This window comes from Mauremys mutica, chromosome 3 (genome assembly GCF_020497125.1).
Source record: "Mauremys mutica isolate MM-2020 ecotype Southern chromosome 3, ASM2049712v1, whole genome shotgun sequence".
In the NCBI taxonomy this organism is placed as follows: domain Eukaryota; kingdom Metazoa; phylum Chordata; order Testudines; family Geoemydidae; genus Mauremys; species Mauremys mutica.
Genome location: NC_059074.1, coordinates 37,752,858 through 37,777,538, shown reverse-complemented (window position 1 = coordinate 37,777,538; position 24,681 = coordinate 37,752,858). Strand labels below are relative to the sequence as shown.

At 38.3% G+C, this 24,681-nt stretch overlaps 1 protein-coding gene across 1 annotated transcript in view; it reads right to left on the bottom strand.

Moving 5' to 3' along the window:
- The window catches only part of MYT1L (myelin transcription factor 1 like), a 367,912-nt gene extending 343,741 nt beyond the window's left edge, over positions 1 to 24,171 (bottom strand). The window contains exons 1-2 of the mRNA XM_045010646.1: positions 24,070 to 24,171; positions 23,648 to 23,841 (exon numbers count right to left, since the gene is read on the bottom strand). The gene's annotated coding sequence lies outside the window, so the exon portion shown is untranslated. The remainder of the gene's footprint in view (positions 1 to 23,647; positions 23,842 to 24,069) is intronic.
- Positions 24,172 to 24,681: the final 510 nt, after the last annotated feature.

The window sequence follows — 24,681 nt, the reverse complement described above, 5'->3', positions numbered from 1 at the left end:
TCAATAGCCAATTTTCTTTCTCTCGACCCAAAAGCAATGCCAAGGTGTAAAGTAATCTGTACACCATACAGAATGCATACTTGAACTTGCTCACTGAAAATCCATATTGTGTTTCCTGTTGGCTGTAATCCATGTTATAATCATCATATGATGCTAAAATTATTCAGTTTATAACAAAAAATATTTATTGTTACCTCTTCTCAGCACATACAGATCACCCACTACTTCAAAAGGAAAAAAGTACAATTTTCAGTCATTTAAGATATTTTAAATAAGTGCACATTTTTAATAGTATTGATAATAACTTTAGCTGTATCTGTTGCAAGCTTAACTGTGAGACTCTTGACATTGACCCAATTATGCATCCTTGCCTTTGGCTTAGGAAGAATGACTCAGGTCACAACCATTTATCTCCCACTAGAATTCAGACCACTTGGGATAATTGCTCCAGACAGCCATGATTCTCTACTACATAACAGAGAGGAACAGTATTCCTTTAAGGACTTGTTCCCCATTTTTATACCAGAAGAAAACCTGGCTTATACTAATGCTGATAGTCTCTATACAGTACTTATTTTTATGGCACTTTAATATTATCTTCAGAAATATTTTTCCTTGCTGTGTCTTTTATACAGTAGCAAAATTACACCAACCACATCAGCCTCTGCAATGCTCCTACAATAGCATCTGTTTTCCTGGGTCAGGAAGATTAAATTAATTATATTCTGGTCTCCTTCACAAAATAAACTCTTGGCAGGTAATCCTGGCATGCTAGAAATTGCAAAGGACAATGCTGGTTTAATGGAATTTTTAACTTGTAATTTACATTTCTTTCATAGAGAAAAACATGTTTTGATAGGAAAGTACAGATTCATGTCCTAAGTTGAAAAATAATTTCAATCTTGCTTAATATAGTTTTACTAAAATTAGAAAGAAACTGAGAATACAGTGCTATGCTAATGTGGGCCCTTTATATATAGATCAGATGAACAACCACCTAAAATTGTTATTATTAAGGCTTATTATTACAAACACACCATTAAGTTTGGAAGGGAAGAAATTAAAAAAGCTCAGGTCTGGGTTATGTTTCAGATCATAGCTACAAAATTTGGCATACCTGAACCCTATCCTCATCTACATTGCTTTTGATGTTGCAAGGCAAACACCTTTGCATTACAATGCCAGCCCAGAGGAGCCTACACTCTGGAAACCAATTCCTAGAGTGGAGGAGAGAGATGGAGCACCAATTCAACCATCTGCCAAAGTGAATTTACACTGATTAGTTAGTTAAATTATTCACTGCAAATAAATTTTCTAATGAAGGAAGCCCTTTTCTCTGCTTGCAAACTGACCCTGACTTCTATGAACATATTTGTTATGCCCAAATATTCTCTGAATAATTTGGAACAACAATTTCTAGCCTGTGGATTGTTCACAAACAGTTCAATTATTTGTGAAGTCTGAGTGGTCACATAAGTCACATGATATTGATTCTCCACCCTGAGTGGAGCAGGGAAGAGAAACAATACCAGATGACTAAGGTGACCAATCACGACAGTAATAATAAATATATGCCGCAAACAGAGTTGACAAGCAACCCATAAGCTATAATCTTGTCATGATATATTTGTTATATAATTCTGAATAACTAAAATATGACCCAAAAAACCTAAGTTGTTTTCATAGAATTTTCAAAGAATGAGAGAGAGTGAGGACAAAAGTTGCCAGATAAATTGTTTGATATACACCCCTACCCTGATATAACGTGACCCTGGAACTCACTGCCAGGTGATGTTGAGAAGGACAAAACTATAATATGGTTCAAATAAGAATTATGTAAGTTCATAGAAAATAGGTCCATCAATGGATATTAGCCAAGATGGTCAGAAATGTAACCCCATGCTCTGCGCGTCTCTAAATCTTCAACTGCCAGAACCTGGGAGTGGGGAACAAGGGATGGATCACTCAATGATTGCCTGTTCTACTCATTTCCTCTGAAACACCTGGCATTGGCCACTGTCGGAAGACAAGATACCATTGGTCTGATGAAGCATGACTGGTTATGTTTTTAAAAGGGCTGCTCTCTGCAGACAGATCTAGTTATTAAAATTTTAGCGGTGCAGGAGATAATCACAGTGTCTAGATAATATAGAGAGAAATAACGTCCAAGAGGATAGAATGCTCTACCACAGGCTTCCTGTGTGATCTCGGACAAGCCACTTAGGGTAGATCTACACTGTAATTAAAAATCCACAGCTGCCCCACACCAGATGACTTGGGCTCACGAGGCTTGGGCTGCAGGTCTGTTTCATTGCAGGGTAGACGTCTGGGCTTTGGGTGAGCCTGGGCTCTAGGACCCAGAGAGGTGGGAGGGTCCCAGAGCTCAGGCTGCAGCCCGAGCCTGGAAGTCTACCCTGCAATGAAAAAGCCCTGCAGTCTGAGCCATGCATGCCCAATTCAACTGCCACAGGGCAGCCATGGGCGTCTAACTGCAGTATAGACATACCCACTGTCTCTCTGCCCCTCAGTTCCTGTCTGTAAAATGAGGATAACACCACTTCACTTCCTCAAAGGGGTTTTGTGAGAATAAATACACTAAAGATGGTGAGGTGCTCAGATAATGGTAAGGGGTGTGATATATAACATGCACACAAAGGGGGGAGTCCTTATAAAAAGAAAATTGTGGCACCTTATAGGTTTTAGTAAGAGAATTATAATCCTCCGGGCAGAAGGGGATATTATTCCTGGTATGAGCAGTCTGTTATTTGGCATAGGAATTTATTCCTGATTGGAGCTGAAATCATCTGCATTGTTTACTGTGATTGGCTGTAAGGTTCACGATTAATGCAGATTTATTGACACTTTTGTGGTATGGAATAAGGTAGTGATTATTTTTTTCTTTCTGGTATTGATGTGGCCCTGATACAATTACATTTAGAAAAAGGGAAAGGAGGGAGTGGGATGTGGGTGTCAGACAATGTTAAAACAAGGAGAGCAGCAGGGGACAGAAGTCAGCAGAAACAGATCATCCAGACTGTTCATCCTGCTGGGACTGGAATTGCTGAAAACACTAGATCCAGAATGCACAGCTTCACTAATTCTCAATGTATGAATGGTAAATGCTTTCAATTTGAAGCAACATTTACATACAATTTAGCAGCAGCAGTTCCAATCTTACTTGTGCCTGTGTGTATAAAAGTAACAAGCTAGGTTTACGGCTAAAAAAAGGTTAGGTCATGAACACATACAGCAAGGTGAAGATGTAACTTGTAAACAAGCCCTCTAGAACACCTCCGATTGCGTCAAACAGCCCTTGGTGAAAGAGAAGCAAATAGCATTGCACTAGGTTAGCAGCATAAAGCTTGGAGGGGGGGGGGTGAGGTATAGAAGCATCACCTACTAAATCTTAACTGTTCAGTTTCTTAATAAGAGTATAAAGATTTTGCACATTATATGGACACCAGCAGCTTGAAAATTACATTTCTGTTGGAAAATGTTATGCTCACTACATTACAGGTAGCACATAAAATTACTGTAACTTTCAGAAACTGACAAAAAAAATCTCTATATATTTTCAGTTTATTTTGTGCATTTGACAGAATTTTGTGGATGGTCAGTTTCAGTGTATCACTGTGCAGTCAGTGAGGCCTCAATCTGCAAAGACTTACATACAGACTTAACTTGAATTCATTGAAGCTAACAACATGGTTCAAGTTAAGCATGTGCTTAGTTTTTGTAAGATCAGGGTTTGCTTCACTTTTATCAGTCCCAATTAGGAAATGGTATGTTTGAATTATATTATTTTAACGCATGAAATAAAGGTGAATTGAAAAGCTTTAATAAATATATTTTAAAAAATTAGATTCTAAATCAATAAGGAAATATATGTATACATTTTAAAATTACAACTGCATCTACCTTTTAAACAATACTTAGAGATTTCCTCTCTCTCTTACTTGTCAAGAGCTGAATTCAGTAGTCAGCAGGAAAATGTTCTGCGTATGGAACATGGGTGTTTGTTAACACATCAGCCCTTGCAGGTGAAACCCTGAACATATGTCTTGAAAATTAAATGTAAAAGAACTAATTTTCAAACAGTTAGTTTAATTGTGTATTTGTCATTCAAAATGACTTAGGTTAATTCAGTGTTGCCGCAGCATGCTGCAGCCTGTATCTTGGCATGTTTGGCCATTGCTCTCTTCACGGGGCTACCAGGGGAGAGATCTAGCAATATCTGCCCAGACTACCATTAATTGGCTGACCTTTAGTCAGGTCTTCTATTGGCTGCCATCTAAGCTCCAAAGGCCCCTTTTCCTTCCCCTCCCCGCTCCATGGCAGGCAAGGTTGACTCAGGGCCCCTTATAAGGAGATATGAAGTGGGGATGGAGATGTTCTTTCCCGATCTCTGCCTCTTGGAACAGATTTGAATGTCCTTCCCCACCCTAAGTAGGTCTTGCAAGATCCATGGTGAGCTCTCTGAGTCACCTGTAGCTCTCCATCCTTTTGTGCACTCTGCAGTCTTTCAAGTAATCTGAGTCTCCCTCCACTCTCCTGGAGCCTGCAGCTATTCTGTGAGATGACCACCCCAGTGAACTGCTGCCACCAGTACCAGAATTTACACCAACATTTTCTCACTGCAAATACTCAATATGGACCAACAATGGACTGTCAGTCAATTTAGGATTAGCCATTATTTTGCTCATAAACTTGTCTACCTCACCATAGAAATATGCTACTATGAAAAACATCCATTGGTTACACCCATCCAACCTTGTCAAAATCAGCGGGCCAGAATTTGGCCTTTTGTGTGTGTGTCAATTTGTGATCTCATCATGGCAAGAAAACTAATTAAAGGCCCTTTCCTGCATTTCATGTGAACCAAAAGTAACAGGTGGGCAAGGAATGCAGGATCAGTCCCTAAGTAATGTCCTGCCAATCATACCCATCCAGATCATTAAGAGGGATCTTCCCCTCACACTTAGAATTACTGAATCATAGGACTGAAAGGGACCTTGAGAGGTCATCTAGTCCAGTCCCGTGTACTCATGGTGGGACTAAGTATTATCTATTCTTGTATGTTTGTATCATTCCAGTTGGAAAAGCTCTTATGTTCTTACGATAATACACTAAGGATACTACACTGTAATATTACAAAGACATAAATAAGTGCCAATTTTTTGGGGGGGGGGGGAAGAGGAAAGGATGTTTACAAATATTTTCATTATGTGCAACATAATGTGTTTTTTTTGTGGGGGGAGGGAGCTGGGGTAGAAGAAATCTCTGAACTATGAGAGAATATTCTAATTGACAGCAAAATCATCCTGTCAGATGGAATCACATTTTGTGGGACTATAAAACAGCTAAGAACATTGGCTTTGCGTTGAACTTTTGGGAGAAGAAAAAAACAAGTGTCATACTTTCAGACAGAAAACTCATTTTATACACAGGTATTCAAAAAGAAAAAATTGGCATTTATACTGGTGATGTCATTGGAGAGGCAGTCTGACCTGGTAGCCCAGGAGAATAGGGGCATGAGGTACTCAAACTACAACTCCCATGAGGCACCATGGTGGCATTTACAAATGAAAATGTTAAGTTTCCAGCCAAAAAAATTTGTGGGGGGGTTGATCTTTTGCTGAAAAATCTAAATTGTTTGTGGAAAAAATATCCATTTTCCAATCAGCTCTAATGACAATTGTTTCTTCATTATAAATAATTCTTTTATTATCAAGATTAATCTAACTAAACAATAATCTTTGTAATAGTCTATGTTTCATAAACATTTTACCTCCATTCTACATGGACCAAAATTTCTGGCTTATAGAATGTACATACAAAATTGGGAAATTGATCAGTGAATTTTTTCATAGCTGCAGAACAAAATGTGTTATTTCAAACTGAAAACATAACTCTGTTAACAAGACCCTTTCACATTAAAGACAAGATTTTAATGAACTAAGTAATGTACTTTCAACCAACCTGACAGTATTGTGTTGACATTAACTAGGCTTGGCAGAACTCAATTTATTTTCTTTTTGTTATAATTTTGACAGAAAATAGTGTATTTAAGAATTTTTAGATATTTATTGATTTACATTTTCACAATTGCACAAAATTATGGATTTTAAACTGTTAGATTTTTATCAATTTAAATTTTCACAGTTACAGAAAATTACAGGGGGAGGTCATATAATTATATAATGACAGTAGATGTTGAGATTCAAAAAGTTTGTGTTTTAATGGTTATAAAGTTTAAACTGTTATCATCATGTCATAATATACAAAGTAAATTTCCTCAAATCAAACTCTAATAAGTTCTCAAACAGCATTTTTCTTACCTTTGCCTATCAGTCAATTTGTACTATTATCAATGGAACTATTTTTCCATTGATGTGTATGCATGGTGAAATCAATATTTACCATCATTTACTAATAAAAATCTAACCCTTTCAAACCTAACATTAACAATGTTGAGTAGAAAGAGACAAAGGGAAAGAGTGGTCCTTGTAACCCAGTGTTTGAGCTCACAACTCCTTTAGCACACCAATTACCATTTTTCATTTGAAATGTTGGAAAGTGGGGAGAAGAGGGAGCTTCTATTTTTGAAGCAAACTTGTGTGGGATGTTAAATAATGAAGATCATACCTGTCATTGAATGTTGATATTTGAACAGTCCAGTAGTTAGTGTCTGCTTATATTGACTAACACATCTTTTACTCATCTCTAGGGAGGCAGACAGCTCCAGGGACTCAAATTAGTGGTCTTTAAGAAAAGTACACTGTGCCAGATCAGCTCCTGGCTGGAGCTCTGCACCTGACTTGGCTCTGTGCTCATGGAAATCAAATTCTGAAGAGGAAAGTTGTCTCTGTGGGCAGGAGCCACAATATCCGCTCCTTACACTGGTGGAGTCTGATTTCATACCTTCAGTGACCCACACCAGCACAGCTCAGAAATGGAGCTCTCTCAGTCAGTAGGGATGGGAGTCCAATGAGCTGAAAGACCCTTCAAGAGCAACTGGGGCTAGTGCTAGCCCTTATGTTAATCTTCCATCCCCCCACTCACCTGCACCTGTAGTACAGGGATTACTCTGAATGTATTTACCATCTCTCTCATCAGGTTACTCTGTTGGAACTACTGTTCCCAGGGCTATGACAGCCTTTGCTGTGCTTGTGTGGGATATACACAGAAACCAGGATTCTTGGAGGCCTGATAGAAAGATGAGCAACTACATTCAGAGGCTCCAGAAGTCAGGACTGCCTAACCTACCATACCAGTCTGACAAACCTGAGGAAAGCTCCCCTCATTGGGAGTAGGCTCTGAACAAGATTTAGCTCTTTCAATTGAAACTTTACACACAAGCAGTCCTAGTGGGATTATTCTTCTGTATAAAGTGATTCACTTTGCAGAGTCTGGCCCTTTGTTTTCTACTGAAATTGCCCCTTTCTCTATCAAATTTTAGTAGCGAGCATGTGTGTGCAGAAAACCCTGTATGAGCTGGTTATTTCCTCGAAGCTCTGTATAGGCATGATGACATGCACTGCAGTTTTGCTCAGAGTATGGGTGATTTAATACATTAGTGTTTCATCTCTAGAGACTTGGGCCAGATCCAGTTTATCAGAAAAGTGTAAATGAGTGTGGAGACCTTGCTCTAAGCCCTTGGCTTTCCCTACATCACACAATCACTGTCAGTCTCTGCTCAGGAGTGGCCTACAAGTAGCAGAGCAGGAGTCTGGCGTGGCAGGGAGGTGCACTAGTGGTGTTTGAGAGGAAATTTGCACAGCTTCCACTTGTAACATGCCTGAGTCTAGCCACTGCTAATCATTCCCAAAATTATGACCACTAAAATGTACCTGCCTTCAAAATAAAACTGAGCAGCAGTGAATATCCGAGTACAGCAAGCCATTATGATTTATACATACATTTCACACAGTGGAAGGATTTGATTTTTAATCTCTAAAGAAATTCTGACTTCTAAAATGTCCATTGGTAAATGAAAGATGAATTCATTATAAAAAGAGACACACATTTGTTCCTTCTACAACTGTCAACCCCAATATTGTGCAAGAGCAAGGCAACGGTAGTTTCTTTAAAAAGGGGCCCTTACAAAATGCTGCCTGTTTAAAGCTCATGTTAAGAACATGGTTTCTCTTTTGCGGCCCTTTCTCTTACGTTTCCAGTGCCCCTTGTCCTCATGCACATGTCACTGCAACCCCTGTGCTCCTGACAGGGGAAACATTGAAGAGCTTTGTCTGAAGCAGAAGCCTAAACTCTCCTTGTGTGGGCTGGAGTGCAGGGATCATCCTTTCCCTGGTGTAGTGTGACCTAACCGCCGTCCTGAAATCCTCCCCAACCCCAGGAGGTTGAAGCATAAAGCGCTGTTAAGAGAGTGAACACCCTGATTCTGCTGATCAGTCTGGCTCCCACTCCACAGAAAGTGGTGATATGGCAGCAATCATATAAGCTCTAAGGACTGAATTCTGCCCTTAGTTACACCCATGCCATCTCAATAAACCTTATGACTTTCTGCAGGGCAGAAACAGGACAGAATAGATTTAACTTTACAGTATTACTTTTGCTTGTGTTACATACTGTAACTTACAGGCGGGGGTTAAATATCACTGCTATATAAAAGAAACACCATAGCACATGGGCAAAAGAAGTTACTGAAAAAGCAAAAACAGCTTAAGTAAAATATGTGGATAATTGATAATGGCAAACATTTCCCCAGGATAGCTAAACAGAGGATCAGAGCTGAAATTCTTTGAAGTCAATGAGAGTCTCTCCAAGGACTTCAGTGGGCTTTCGGTCAGGCCCAAAATGTTTTTCAAGAAGCATAGAGGAGGAAATTAATTTGGCAAATGAATGCCTCTCTTAGCCACCCCACCAGGGAGAAGGTAGATAGAGGGGAGGAAAGAGAGGAAAACAAGGGGGGGGGAGGAATCCACTATTTTGTGTTATATCAGAACACAGGAGCTTACACTCAAGGTATTTCATAAATAAATTGTCTTATTTATTATTATTAATAGCTGTGACTCTTGTCTATCATCAAAGATCTCAAAGCACTTAGAAAAAACTTAATTAAGCCACACAACACTCTCTGTGCTAAGCATTATCCTTACAACTTTTATAGATTGAACCAGGTGCTCTACACCTCAGTTTCCTAAAGTCCGTTGAAGTCAATTGACTTTAATGGACTTTTGAATCAGGCCAAAGACAGGCTCTCTGGACAGGTAGATTCATCTGAGTCAGCCAGTGACAGATCTAGAAATACAGCCCAGTGGTCTTGACCCCGTGTTTATTTGTTTTCACCATAAAACCACATCCTCACCTGAACATGAAAATTCACAGAAGTATTTACAACATAACAAGCACATAAGAGTGTTTCCTTTTCAGAAGGTAATAACTAAATTGGTCTGAAAAACCCTGAGAACTTTAGACTCAGAGGGTAAAATGCTGGCCCTATTGGAATCAATGACAAAATTCCCCTGGGACCAGAATTTCCTCCAGAGTTTATTTGCTCTGGTCATGGTTACTGCACACTTACACAGGAAGCAACACTTATGCTATTGTTGTGATACAGATTTGTATTAAATATTCAAATAATAAAAGGAAAGGGAAGAAAAAACCCAACAATGTGGCCCGCAAAACCACAGAAAGGCGATTTAAAAACATTTGAAAAGCTTTCAGCTCTTCCTCTTCACCCTCACCCTAAATAAATCCTGCCTCATCTTCCTGCAGTCTATCCCCTTACCTCCCCAGAGATCAGCATGGCTCTCTCTCATAAAAATGTACATGTGCTGTAGTGTTCAGGCTAAGTGGAAAGAAAAGAAGAGAAAGTAAGAAAGCAACATAGATGATTTTATTTATGTTGTGTTCCAAAAGTGAATTGGGAGAGAGAGCTTGGGACCTTCCTAGTGTAAACAAACAGAAGTAAAGGTGTATAACCATTATTGTGTCAGCAATAGCCTTGCTAGTTGGTAAGGAGTGACGTTGATTCAAAGGGGGTTGGAAGGGTTAATTTTCCACCTTTTCAACGGTTTGACAGACATTTTCTTTGGGTTTATTTTTCCTTCTGTGACACATGCATTTTGTGTTTTTCGGCTTCAGCTGGAGGGAATGAGATGCAGAGGTGGGGGTTTCTGACTGGCACACTGGTTAAGAATTCTGATTAAATTAGCCAATCACAACAGAGTAGCCAATAAAATACAGAGATTTGCCAATTCATGGTACAGAAATTTTGAAGTATTTGTAATGTAAATACAGGTTCCTGTACTCTGGGCAGCCTGCACTATCAGAGTACAGATTCCGATCTGCTGCATGATTATTATGTGATAATTCAAATCAGACTCTCAGAACCAATCAATATGAAGAGAATTGCATAACTGGAAAAAGCACTACAGTTATGCACTGTTAACATATACAGCATTATTGCACTCTGATTGGCTCATACAGTTCGATTCCAGCACAATTTTTTACAGGATTCTGTAGTATGAACACAACAAGCTCCTCCAAGGAAGTCTTTGTCTCTAGTATACTGCTAGAGTACCAATGTAAACAGGCACCTTTGTTTGCTGCAAATGTGAAGCTACAGAATCTGCCACATGATTTACCATTTGTTTTAACTGCCACAGAAATTCTCCTTCTGTTGCAGAAATCCTTGGTGCTTTCAGATTTGCAACAATTTCAACTGCCATTGTGTTCCATGTCTCTCCACCAATTCTACTGCTTACATTTCTTCCCCACTAATCTAAAGAATAAGGGCCCAGTCCCGCAAACACTCTCTAATGGGTGTAGACTTACTACCATAAGTTGTTTCAATTGAAAGTTCACCATTGGGTAGGGTGACCAGATAGCAAGTGTAAAAAATTGGGACACTTATTTTAGGAGGTGAGGGGTATAGTTGAGTATATAAGACAAAGCACATAATATCAGGACATCTGATCACCTGACAATTGGGATCTGACAAAACTGTAAACACCAGACACAGAATTCCCCTTCTCACAGCCTATGTCCTACCTGCTGCTGCAGTCAGAGTGGAACCCTGTTGGAAGCACATCACTGCAGAGTTACTGACCCAAAAACTGAGCCTCTTTTTTATTTTAAATGCATACAAGACCAAGTCCAGTAGAGCACTTAAGTATGTGCGTAACTTTAAACACATTCATAGTTCACCCGGCAAGTAGTGAGCTATAGATTGGCTAAGAACTGGGCATATGCTAAAATGCTACTATTTTTGTTACCCTGTCTTCCCCCACACACACCTCCATCCACTTGTTTATCTCATCATATCATGTCTTTTATACTATAAACTCTTTGAGATAGAGACTGTCATTTGCTATATATATTTTCACAAGGCCGAGCTCAATGGGACTCTGACTTGGCTAATGTCTCTAAGCTCTGCCACAGTATAAATCTTAAATAATAAGTAAGTCCCAATGACTTCAAATGAGCTTTGAGGAAGGAATTAATTTGAAAGTTGACTTCAATGGGACCACTAACAGGGTAAAAACTATGAATGTGCTTTAGGTTTTGCTGGTTGTGACCTTAGCTATTACCTTTAACTAGACTTGGAAGGTTTCAGTTTTTATTGGTAAATGTTGGTAAACAGCAATTTCACTGAACACACACAAACTGACCAAATATATATATTTCCATCAATAATAAAATTTACAGATAAGCAAAGAAAAATGCTGCTTGAGAATTTATTGATTTAAGGATATTTACTTTGTGTATTTTTACGTGCAATGTTGACAATTTGTGTTTTAACAGTTATAAAGCTTTAACTTTTTGAATCTCAACTACTGTCATTAAATAGTTATTGCCTTACCCCTCCCATAATTTCCCACAACTATGAAAATTTAAAATCAAGATAAAAACGCTTTAAAATAATCAATGTTATTATCTGTCCAAATTATAAAACAATAAAATTTTTGCCAAGCCTGCCTTTAAATTTTGAGTGAAGGTGTCTTTGTTGTATAAATTTTGTACTTAGTTTGGCTTGAATTTGATTTGTAGCCTTGTAACAATATTTTATTTCTCCAAAATTTTCCTTGGTTTTTAAGAATATTCCCATTTCTAGGAGGTTGTCCCCTACCATGGCTTAGATTTTTCCCTTCCTGCATGCATGTCCCCATTTTCCTTTTAAAAATCATCCCATCCCCTCCAGGAATTTTCCTGAGTATTAAGATTTTTTTTATTTCAAATTATTTTTACTAGTCCATATGAACAACCAAACCACCACATGTTCCTTCCAGTGGTGTTTTCTCCTGCCTGTGCTCAAATCTGATGTATGGGGTGCAAAAAGCCAACATTTGCACTTCATATCCCAAGAATGATCACATAATAGTAGCTTTTTGCAGCCTATAAAGGTCCAGTGGCATATTCCTACACTTTTATTTCAATGAATATATTTATTTATTTTTGTAAACATACACATATTTTTGTAAACGTATAATCAACCAATGCTGCTGAAGAATTCTCAGTTTGCCATGGAGTATAGCGCTCACGTACAGCAGAAATCAAAAGAGCATTACCACAGATACCAAGCCCAATGTGCTGCAGAGTACGCAGGGCCCAGAATATAAAACATGCTGTATAACAGGCTGAACTGGTTTTTGGAAGAGCTCATATTCAGTAATTCCAAACACAGATAAACCTGCCCACTGGTGTACAAAGCACATGACAAGTACTTGTACCTCACCTACCAGCACTTAAAGCTGCTTTAACTGACATTATGGATAATGGGCCTGCTTCTCCTCTCATAGGCTTCAGTGCGAATCATGATTAAGGCCATTGGTTTCAGCAGAGTTACACCAAGGTGTAAAACAAGGATGAGAGGTTATTGGACCCGGCTAGTCTAAACCAGCTCAGGCTGTGTCTTCACTGACCCAAAGGTGGGTGAGTTGTTGGGGTTCTCTCTCTCTTTTTTTTTTTTGTTAAAAAAAAACAGCAAGATAACTAATGCATGACAGTTATCTTACTGTAAAATCCAAGGTGCTTGTAGTGTTTACCATGAGGTAACTAGGCAAACTCAGCACTATACCCCCTCCCTGTGGTTGACCTTGTGGTAACACTACGGTTATGTCTACATTGCAATAAAAGACCCATGGCCTGGCCATGACTTGCTCAGGTCAGCTGGCTTGGATTCCGGGGCTAAAAATTGCAGTGCAGATGTCCAGGCTCCGGCTGGAGCCCAGACTCTGAAACCCCATGATGTGGGAAGGATCTCAGAGCCCAGGATCCAGCCCAAGCCCTAATGTCTACCCTCCAATTTTTAGCCCCGCAGCCCGAGCCCCATCACCCCAAATCAGCTGACCTGGGTTCTGAGACTTGGTGCCACATGTTTTTAATTTACCCTAAAATGCGTTGTTTCCACTATGTTTTTACAGTAAGATAGCTAAAACCACACCCCTTTTTGTCAGTGAAGATGTAGCCTTAGAATGCTAGTAGGGGGAAGGGATTTATTTATTTCTTCCCAACATTGCCAAGAACAATTTCATTTTGACTCAGAATGCAAGACAGATGCCATAGGGTGTTAGGTGAAAAATAATTTTAAAAACTTTGTGTGCAAAGAAAGTCGATAAACTACTAAATGAAGTTTAATCTAAGAGTATTTTAAAATTGGAAAGTTGTTTGAAGGGCTGCTTTTGGGATCGTGTGAAAGAGGCTGTGTCTTTTTAAGGAGGTTCCAGGTTTAGTTTCCAAACATAAAATCTCTTAAATAAAACCCCAAACCTGTTTTCCCTCCCTTTTATTTGGTCTTTAATATCATATATCTCTATTTTACCTTCATACCCAGCCTTCTGTCAGAGTGCAATATTGTTCCGCAAGAGTGGATAAGCCACACTTAGAGTGAAATTCTTCTCTCAGTAACACCAGTGTACATCCAGAGAAACCCCACTGATATCAGTGGGGACACTCTGGGTTTACATTGGTGTTACAGGGAGAGGAATTTGGCCCTTAATCTTCTCTAGCTGTGACTAAGTCAAGTATTGTGTCTTTCTACAGTGCAATGAACCTACCTGTACACATCACACAGCAAATCAAGCAGCACCATACTGTTTACATTTTCTTTTTGTATTAGGCAGCTTTGTATAGTCCCTACAACTTGATTCTGTGAATTCTCAGCATCAGCCAATAACAATACAAAGGAAAGTGGTAAGAAGTAGGACATGGTGTTTTGATAGTGAGGCACTGGAATTAACCTGCTTCCCCTGCTCTACAACAGGGTTGACTTATAACAAACTTGCACTCCTCTTAATACGAACAAACAAGATAGAATTGGGTTTGGCGTTACTTTTGTTTGTTTGGGGTTTTTTGCTCATTTTGTTCCATCCCTCTCTTGAATTCAAACTGTTTTTCATACTGCCTCATTATACTTTAACTTCTGTGATTCCATGAAAGGAGGTTAAGATGCAGGAGACAAATTAAGCCAACCAGAATATCTCCGTGCCAATGCAGGATTGATTCCTACAATATTATTTTCAGTGCAGTAGATGTGAGATACCATAGAAAAGATTAATCTTTCCTCCCCAGATGATTTTTTGAAAAAAAGAGAAAGGAGGCATGGTAAAAAACAGAACACTTCATCTAGAGGGACCTGAGCTGTGTTTTACCTACGAATTTTTGCTCTTTTAGGGATAGTTTGAAGACCTACTAGAAAACTACCCATACTAGGACAAATTGAAGTCAGTGGAACTATGTCAGTTTATTCCAGCTGAGGATCTGGTCCTAGGCCTTATACAGAGTTAGGGAACCTGCTGTAAAAATCAGTTTTGGTTTTGACATGTTTTGTCCAACCATCTTAGACAAGTCCAACATGCCCATCAGTAGACTCAAGTCAGGTTTTAACTCAGCTCTAACACTGTTTGGCCCTGTTGCCAATGATGAGCCAACCATTTTGTTAAAGAGCCACTCTAGATGTTGCTTGAGGCTTTATTGGGAAAGTGCAGGGATTCTGACGTTTTAATTCTGGACCCTGGTACAGGAAATGTCTACTGAAACATTTGTGCTGGTTGTGTGAAGTGGCACAACCCTTCTGATCACAACTTTTATCTTTCTGTATTTCCCTTCTTACTCTTTGTGGAACAAAATACCACCTTCTTTTCAATTAATTCCTCTTCAAATTATTTTATTCCCTGGAGTTCTGCAAGCTCAAGTTGTGTTTCACCTTTTTAAAAGGTGATATCTGCACCACTATGAGTTTTGAATATCACCTAGCATTCCAGTGCCTGATGTGTCTGCACTGTGTTGTCTATCTAATATAGGTCAGATCCTACAAAGTAATTCTGCCCATGCTGAATTTACACTTGCGCAGAGCTTCCATCATTACAATGGGACTATGTGTGGGTATCAGTGTCAATATCGGTGAGTCCCTTCGCAGGATCCTTCTGTTTGTACAGAGCTGAGCCCATGAAGATGCTCAAATTGATAATAGTAACATCGCAAATATAATTTCAGTGCAATGTCACAAGATGCACTGACTGCAAAATCCTCATTGCTGCACAAAAACAAAAGAAGAAATAGTGACTAATTTGTTTCTCGTAATTCCCCTACAATTAATTATACTGCTGGCTAAGAGAGCTCTCAAGGTATGTCTATGCTACAAGCGCCTCAGCAGCACAGCTGCAGCACTGCAGTTACACCGCTGTAGTGTACACACTTACTACAGTGACAGAAAGGGTTGTCCATCCTCGTAATAAATCCACCCCCTCAAGAGGTGGTAGCTAGATCAATGGAAGAAGCCATCCATTGAACTAGCAGTGTCTACACCAGGGCTTAAATTGACTTAACTATGTCTCTGAATTTTTCACATCCCGAGCACTGTAGCTAGATCAACCTAAGCTTTAGGCGTAGACCAGGCCTCAGTGACACACGAGGATGAACTAGTATTATCTTCTGATAATGTATTTTGCCACAAAAATATAGATGTGTTTGTTTGGGGTGCGGGACTGTTATTAGGAAGCTTAACAACAGAATAGATGCGTGGAATTTTGAGTCTGGGTCCATTAGGTGAGTTTAATGTAAAAGTGCTACTGCCTCTGTACTAGAAAGCCATAGTGTATTGGACATTGATTTCATTTCACTGCAATATCCAAAGCTACTCTCTTATCAATACCAAATCCCATACTGCTATCACATGGTAAATAAGAAATATGCATTTTCCTGCTTATTCTCTTTTTCTGAAATTGATCTTTGGTAGCTGATCATAAAAAATAGTTGTGTTGTAGGCTTAGGTCTTTGTGTTGGTTTCATTGGAACAACACCCTAACCAGGGCCCCTTATGCTAGGTACTGTATAAACACATATAAAGACACAGTTTCTGCCCCAAAACATGCATCATTGAATGACATACTAGCTAAATAAACTACCCCACCCAAAATATTGCATTACCTGTGTTGTCTAGGCAACTACACTATTGAGTCCATCAGCATTTGTAATAGTCTCATATCCTTACACCAGAGTAAATGTTTGGTTTTGTCATGTTATTAAGGCATATTAGAGGGAAATGGAACACTCCTACCTATCATAACGTGCTTTAATAATCAAATTATTGCAAAGTACAAAAAGCTGCTAAGAAAACAGAGTAGGGCAAGGTGAGTTAAGTAAGCCAATTGCAGCTGGCATAGAACCTAACTTGGGCAAGTCCCTTAACCTCGCTGTGCTGTAGTTCTCACCCATGCGAAAAAGGGTAGAAACGATATAAACCACCCCAAAGGTATATTGTGAGTCTTAGTTAATGAATACATATTCATGCAGCACTTTGAAATCTTCAGATGAAAGACAAAAGAAATATAAAGCATTATATTATTTATGTTTTATCTAGTGCTTGTGATCTAGACTTCAGCAAAACCGCATGCCCCAGACAGCTACTGGTCTGTAAAGAAAAGAAAAAGATAAAGCAGCACTAACAGGCAGATATTCAGTTGCCCTCCACCCAGTCCAGTTACATGAGGGCAAAGTGGGTATAAAGTGCTGCCCTTCTGGTTTAATATCATTCCATACCCACTTTCCACTAGTGCAGATGACTATACAACATACCTTGTAGGAAGACTCAGGACTTCGGACTCAAAGAAAGCTAAGCAAATGGGAGAAATCATAAAGCAGAAAGTGAATGGTCTCAAACACCACTGCTCAGCAGGTTTTCTTGGTTCGTCAGGCAAACCTTAGTAAGAAGACTTATGCTAACACCTCTGATGCTAATTTGTTTCTAAGGCCAGTGCCCATGTGGTACTGCCAATCAGAAAACACATCCAGAAGAAAAGCGTTAGTGCTTGTCACCAACCTGAGAAATCAAGTCATGCTATTTAACACCACCAAGGGCAGCCTGTCCATATCTCCCTACCTCCCTGCCTTTCCCTGCTGGCTGAAGAAACTGTTAAAAGAACAAGACTAGCTAGCAGCATGTGTTAGAAATTCTCTTGGTAGCAGCACTTGCAAACCTCTTCCAGTGCCACCATCAATTTCCAGAATATATCCTGGGTTCTGCATCAAAAAGGACATGCTGAAATAAGATACCGTGGCCTAAAAAAGGGACAGAAAGGAAGAAAATCAGGATCAAACAAAAGAAGTGTGCTGATAGCCCATCTGCAAAGCCATTTGTAATGGAAAAGCAGTTCTAATCATGTCAATGGATCATCTGTAAACAGTTTAAGAGCACTATGAGGCCCTGGGAGAGAGAGATTGGTAGTACTGGTTAATTAGCTAGCAAGATAAGATCCTAACCATGATCAGGAAATTATCATGAAGTCTTCAATAGCTATCACTTATTAAATGTTTAATAAGGGCAAAAAGTTACTTGCTGGTATTAAAAGCTGATTTATTGATACAAGTACACGAACCCTTTCAATAGACCACTGTTTTGATCATTAGTGGATCAGTCTATTTGTAAACAGGTGCAATACTGTGCCTCAGGAGAACATTTCTTGGCTAGCATTATGGATGTTGAGATCTCATGGGGAAAGATTGTTTTTTAACTTACTAAAACCATGATAATGATTTATCAGAAAAACAATATTCAGTAATGAAACTTCAAATTCAATGTTAGAATTCATATTTTTGGGCAAACTAACAAACCGGTGAAAGCACCTGATTCTTAACAATGCAATTGATAAACCACAGGTAAAGTAATCATGTTTCAGAATTCTGTTGTACACATTTTTAATATAACAAGTTTAAACAGTGGAGGATTGTGCTTTTGCTACCACTAACGTCAATGACAAAACTCGTATTGATTTTAATTAATCTACCTTAATTGTGTTAAGATGGCTATGTAGATAGAAGTGTCTCCTTATTCTAAGGTTCATGTCTGGCAAACTCCTCTTGGATCAGTTACTACTGATCTTTCTGATATTCAAAAAGGCAAGTAACCATTAAATGGTCAGTTTTAGCCCCTGGCAGGGTTGGACAGAATATACAGCTACAAGTGTATCAAAAGTTTCTCTCTCAGTGGTTTTAATCTTTAGATTTGATAATTCCAGATTTCAAAAGTAAATTGAGTTGGATTTGGCTCTATGGTAACATAATAATCTAAATACTCTGATATACAGGGAAGCGTCTGCATTTGTCTTGTTTATATTGTTTTACTTTCACATGGACAGCACAAACAGATTCTACTGGCCTACCAGACTACATGGTGGCAATGCTGCTTATGTCACAAACAAAGGTCATAGATGAGTAGCGATGAGCCAGCCTTTCTGTCTGCACACACACAGACAAGAGGTCTTCTGTCAATCAGTATATGCTGTATAACCAAAGCACACCAAAAATTTGACACTGAACACCATAATATCCAATAGCTTCCACAAACATGTCAAGAGTTCTAAAAATGCTCATACAACATACCTTGTCTGTGCTCATCAGTATGGCTTCTAAAATATGTTTAAGGTATTTTACTTAATTACATTCCTTGTGAAATCTACACAAGTTCTCCCAAAAGCAGTTTCAGTATCATGACCGCTTTCTATAGCTGTACTTATTCCCTGGCATCAGTGTTGTGCCCAGCCCTGCAGCACATACAGCTTCACATCCAAACTTGGGCCTCTTACTCCTTGAGACAATGGAGGAATAATTCAGCATCCCTGAAATTATCTTCCGACACCCCCTATTTAGCAGCCAAACTAGCATAAGCTACTCTTAAATTCAGAACATTAAGACATTTGATTAGCTAATCATTCTGGGGAAGGAGATAAGAATTAAAGGGATGAGCCAATGGCAGTCAGCAGCACAAGAGGGCAGGGGAAACCCTTTAAAAGGTATTCCCTGATCCTTAAGCGTGAGTCTCTGCTGCAGCACAAAGGAATCCCGGAGCATTTGCTGTGAGTGAAAGAGATCACTCTCCATAGTTTATCCAAACAACAAATCTGAGATGTCTTTTCTTATTTTATTGTGGGGGTTTTGTTTCTGGAGTTTTTTTTTTTTGTTTTGGACTGAGCAAATGTTCATGAAGTGACAAAGATGGACAGGGTTAAATGCTGTAACATAGCACTTATTCACACCACATTAGGCAGAAGAACACTAAAATTAGGCATAAAATTTTATTCCCTTGGTAATATACTCCTGTCCTGATGAGAGAGAATGGGAGAAGAGGGAATTTCCCTTGGAAAAATAAAGCAAGCCATTCACAGATTATATAAAAACTGGCCCTCTTTCAAGTAAATATCCCCATTCTCCCAGTCTTTGTGAAATGTGTGATGATTTGTATAACTATTCCTGTAGCAGAGACCAATGAAAACATGGGCCATTCATTGATCAGTCTGAAGGATCATCTGAATTACTGTATCTATAGTATTTGCCTATACATTCTGCCCTTAAAAAGCCTAATTATCCACAACACACAGGAGGCTATAGTATATTGTTAGGTCTTAAATGTAAAGGGCTAAATTCATCACTGGTGTCATACCACACAGATGTATTTGGCCCAAAGTCTTACTGTATATATAAGGGCCTGATCCAAAATTCATTGAAGTCATTCATTGTGTGTCTTTCTTTTGATTTAATTTGAGTGAGAACAAAAGAACAGCCTTCTCAGACCCTACCAAGCAAGTAATTTAAAAAAAAAAAAAAATCCACAGCCCTACCCTGATTCTCCCCACCACTGCAACTGGTGATGAGCAACACTTTCCATAGACCCAGACTCCGAAACAGCTGGAGTGTTGCCAAATGAACATGCATCCATAGTATACCATGCCCTTTTTAATCAACTTCCTAATTAAAAAATGCCTTGCTGGCATGAAGTATGAGAAATGTAGGCTTCAAATAATTCACAAAATAATAGCGCCCCCCCAACGCAGGGTAGGTTGAAAATCTGATCTTACAGATGTTTCTATCTCTGCACCAGGCAAACTCATAATCAATTTCCTTATGACTGACCCTCAAGATGTATTAAATTTATCCTGAAGGAAACTGGTTTCAGAAACCAATTGCCCAGATGCATTAGACAGGTGGGAGTTTCAGTGAACCAAAGGGTCTACTGGCAGATGCAACATTGATTTCTGAATGTTCACAATCTACCAGACAGCTCCATAGCAGACTTGATTTGATGGCTCTCTATGGGGTGCCCTGCAGCCTTGATTACTTCCACAACCAGGTTGGCTAGGACTGTTATGTGGTGACTGTGCTCTGTGTTTTCAGCTTCACTGTAAATGTATCTCTACAACAAATCTGATCTGAGGTCTGATCAGACTTAAAACCCAAACTTACAACTATGCTTACTGCTTTCATAACCCACTGTCTGAGCTCATTTAAGGTTTCCCTCCCCCCTTAAGTTCTTTGTCATTAAAATGTGCTGCTCTCACTCCGAGTAAGATGGTCATGATGGTTCTCATCAAAGCAAGATGATGTAGAAATTCTATAGGGAAAAAATCTTTCTCAGCATACCAAATATATTTGCTTTGCACATGACTTATTGACCTAAGGCATGCTTTATTTAGAGAACAGTGCAACACATGGGCTGAATGCTGATTCACTTCATGAAAAACTAGGTGCACTTCTATAGGTATTTAAACCACCTTTATTAGTATCATTAGGCCTTCTCATCACTTCTGGGGGGAGGGGGAGTCAGCAAGTAATTTATAGCCTTGAAGTTTTCTTGCATTATACTATCAAGAGCTTCACAATTGCATTCAAAGTTGACCTATGTGATGCAAATATTAATCTAGTTCAGATCAATTAAAATTACATGCAACATTTCCACAATAATATTCAGTGGTACAAAAATTCTGAAAAATTATTCTGCCACCAGTGAGACAACTACAGTACTCAAGAGTTCATCAGGAAATAGGTTCTGACATAGGAAATCTTCATTTTTAAAATGTGCATATATTATGTATTTTAAAAAATAATGTACATGCAGATTACTCTTGGAAATGCTGATGGAACTATAACAATTCTGTATTTTCACTGCCTTAGTGTATAGCAAGATTGCTACACAGAAACAAAAGAGTATTCAGAAGAATACTTTTCCACCATTCATGTAGCAAAGTTTCAACACCTGAATCAATATTTTAGATATTTTTTGCTAATATTTGCGTTTGATTAAAATAGTTCCTTTTTATATATTCAGCTCTCCACCATTAAAATGAAATGAAACCAAAAGTAAAGGGGAAAAAAAATAAAATTAGTCACCTATAAATCCAGAGAAATAATAAACCAATAAATATATTTTAAGTCTCTCTTCCTCTTTTATTGATCTTTGTATCCATACAATAGTTTGATTCTACAATTCATAAAAGATGCAGTAATGCAGAGAAGAAGAAAGTCATGCTATGAACTAAAAACTATTGTGATGCAATTTGGGCCCCTTTAAAAATTCAGGAATATGCCTGAGTAGTACAGTCTAAGACAAAGAAACCACTGCAGATGAAAATACTAAACCAAACTATTCTCCTTGTGTTGCCAGTTCATGCTGATAGATTGAAATGCAAATAATTTAATATTTCATCGTCCAGAAAGTATACAGTGTAAATTAATCATAAAATCAATTCACGCTTTTAAATTAGCTTAAAATGTATTGAATTTTAGATCTGCCAGTTGTAACTGTTATTTCTTTTCTTCGTTTCAGTTGATAAATGAATATAATGAAAAAAGCCAGCATTAGAGACAAACATGATTTTTTCCAGTTAGATTCCATTTCACTGTATGTAGTTTTACTTTACTTTGTTTTTCTAATGTTTAGAATTTTATTCTGCAATTAAATGTAAGCTTATTTGTTTAAAATATATACAACTATATATACACACACTACTTGTCTTCACCCTAACAACCAAGTTTAAGCTAAGCATTCAACACTTGAACAAACACTATGAAATGATCAAAAGCAACTACACACTGCTTGTTAAGAGAAAATAGTTTATTCCAACATTTTTTGTTTGGAGTTTTTGGCATAGTGAAGACTTCTTCTGCTTGTTTGGTATTTTATGAAAATAAACTACTACACAAGTATGAAATGCCAAAAAGATAAAAAGCTATATTCCCTTTGAAAATATTCGCTGTTGTTCTCCAAAGCAAAATAGTTAAAGATGACTCCTAAAAACACAAGCCTCTAAAATGAAAGCCAATCATTCTTTAACTGATCTGCAGTAGTCAGAAATCTATGTAAAGATAAATCAAGGATAGTCATTTCTATCTAACATTAACAGCAGTTAAAAAAATTAGGTCAGTTAAAATGAAAATCTCCATTTTTAAGGAGATTAAGAACCATTAAAATAGGATAAAACTATTCCTAAATGACTATACAGAGAGAGAAGCAAATTCAGCCAATTTTTAAAACATTTCATGTTGTAGTATATACAACATTAGAATTATGTAAGAAATCTATGTCGATGGATGGTCTATTAGAAAACGAGGATTCTATTCATGTTCAGTGTTCTCTGGCAGAATTTTGAGTAATTAAAAGCTGTTTTTATTTATTTTCTTGTTTTTGTTTTCAGCCTGCTCTTCAATAAAGAACCTCTCTCAGCAACACAGAAATCATGTTTTTTTTCCCTCCCACTAGCAATATGCAGCTCTATAACTTAAGTTTGGGTTTTAGAATCATTAGTGAGTTGGCTGGTAAATAAACTACAATCTTATTCCAACCAGGAAAATACATACCAGTTAGAATTAAATACTTCTAGCATTTACTAATGTTACTGGACGGACATTGTACTAGCAAATATTAAATATATTTAATAATGGACATTTGCAAATGCAAATTTCAGAAAACAATCATCACTAAGGGCTCGATCCTGCTCCCATTGAAATAAATGGCAAAAGTCCCCACTGACTTCAGAGAGAGCATGATCTTGCCCTGAACAGTTCAGATAATCTCCAGGTCTTTGCATATGAAAATATGTTGAGCAGTTTAGCAAAAAAGTACAGCAAAACTGGCTATTCTTTTGTTACTGTCCAGAGAGTAGAACTTTCCTTCACTTTCTGAACAAGAGCAAAGTGACCTGAGAACAACAACAGTGAGAAAAGGGCATATTTACCTTTAGGGAATATCAAAGGGAAAGCTGAAGAATTGCAAAACAAAGTAGTCCAAATGAATTATCTATGCATTGCAGTCCAATTCTGCACCTTAAACTAGGCCACAGTCTGTCAAGCAATCATTTCAGCACCAGCCACCCTGCCTTCCATCTTAAGAGATTCACCCAGAAAATTGACAAACCTGCTCCACGACAACAAAACTCTTCTAATGCTTTTGAACGCCCACCATTTGTTCTCCATTCATCCAATCAACTTTTCACTGCACATCTTCTCTTGCTACCGAGGCTCAGAGACAGGATCACTTCTCATCTGTATGCTAATTATTTTGCCACATGGACAAAAGTAATAATGCTTTTAGACAGGAAACCAACGGGCCTGAAGTAGAAGACAGAAATTAATAAATTGACACCACTAAACGATGCAAAAAAGATGAGCATGCGTGCAGCACTGTGGCTGATGGATCAGCTGTAACCTCCATTTAAAAGCAGGAGACAGGCGATGGGCTACAGAAAACCTAAGCTGTATAGTATGCATCAAGCACAAGTTCCCTTAGAGACCACATTACTGCAGCAGAATAACATCAGTAGCATATTGCTGACTTACCCTCTCTCAGTCTGCATCCTTTAAGCAATACAAAAACATATCCATTTCCCCAAATCCTAACGTTTGCGTGAGGGGGACTTCACCGCTAAGCAAGATATTTTTTCAGCTATAGTTTTGGCTTAAAACCAATATTTTTTTAACTCTCCTGTTTATTAGGCTTGCAATAGTCAGGCAAGATTGGGGCTGTCTACTATAATGCTTCCTGCATTGTACCCACAGGCCCCTAAATCTCTGGAACAGAATGTGTATCATGTGCAGTGTTGTATTTAATGTAATAGATGGGAACAGAAAATACCAGTCAGACTGTTAACAGATACGGAGTAGGTGATACATCTAAAAATACCTCCTCTAGCACTGATCCTATGGCAAAATGGAGCTTGGGTAAAAGAAATCTTAGAAAATTCAGCAAAACTGTACACTTTTAAATGCTTATTGTTTTTAAAATGATTAAAAATAAATGTTATTTGCTTGCCACTAAAACAACCTTCCAGTGTGTATAGAGTTAACTCAAATTTCTGAAGCCTCGTTTATTTTACCAGCTAGCACCATATTCTCTCTCTTTTAAAACAAAAGAAATAAACTATTTCCAGCTGGAATGATTACCAAGCTTCT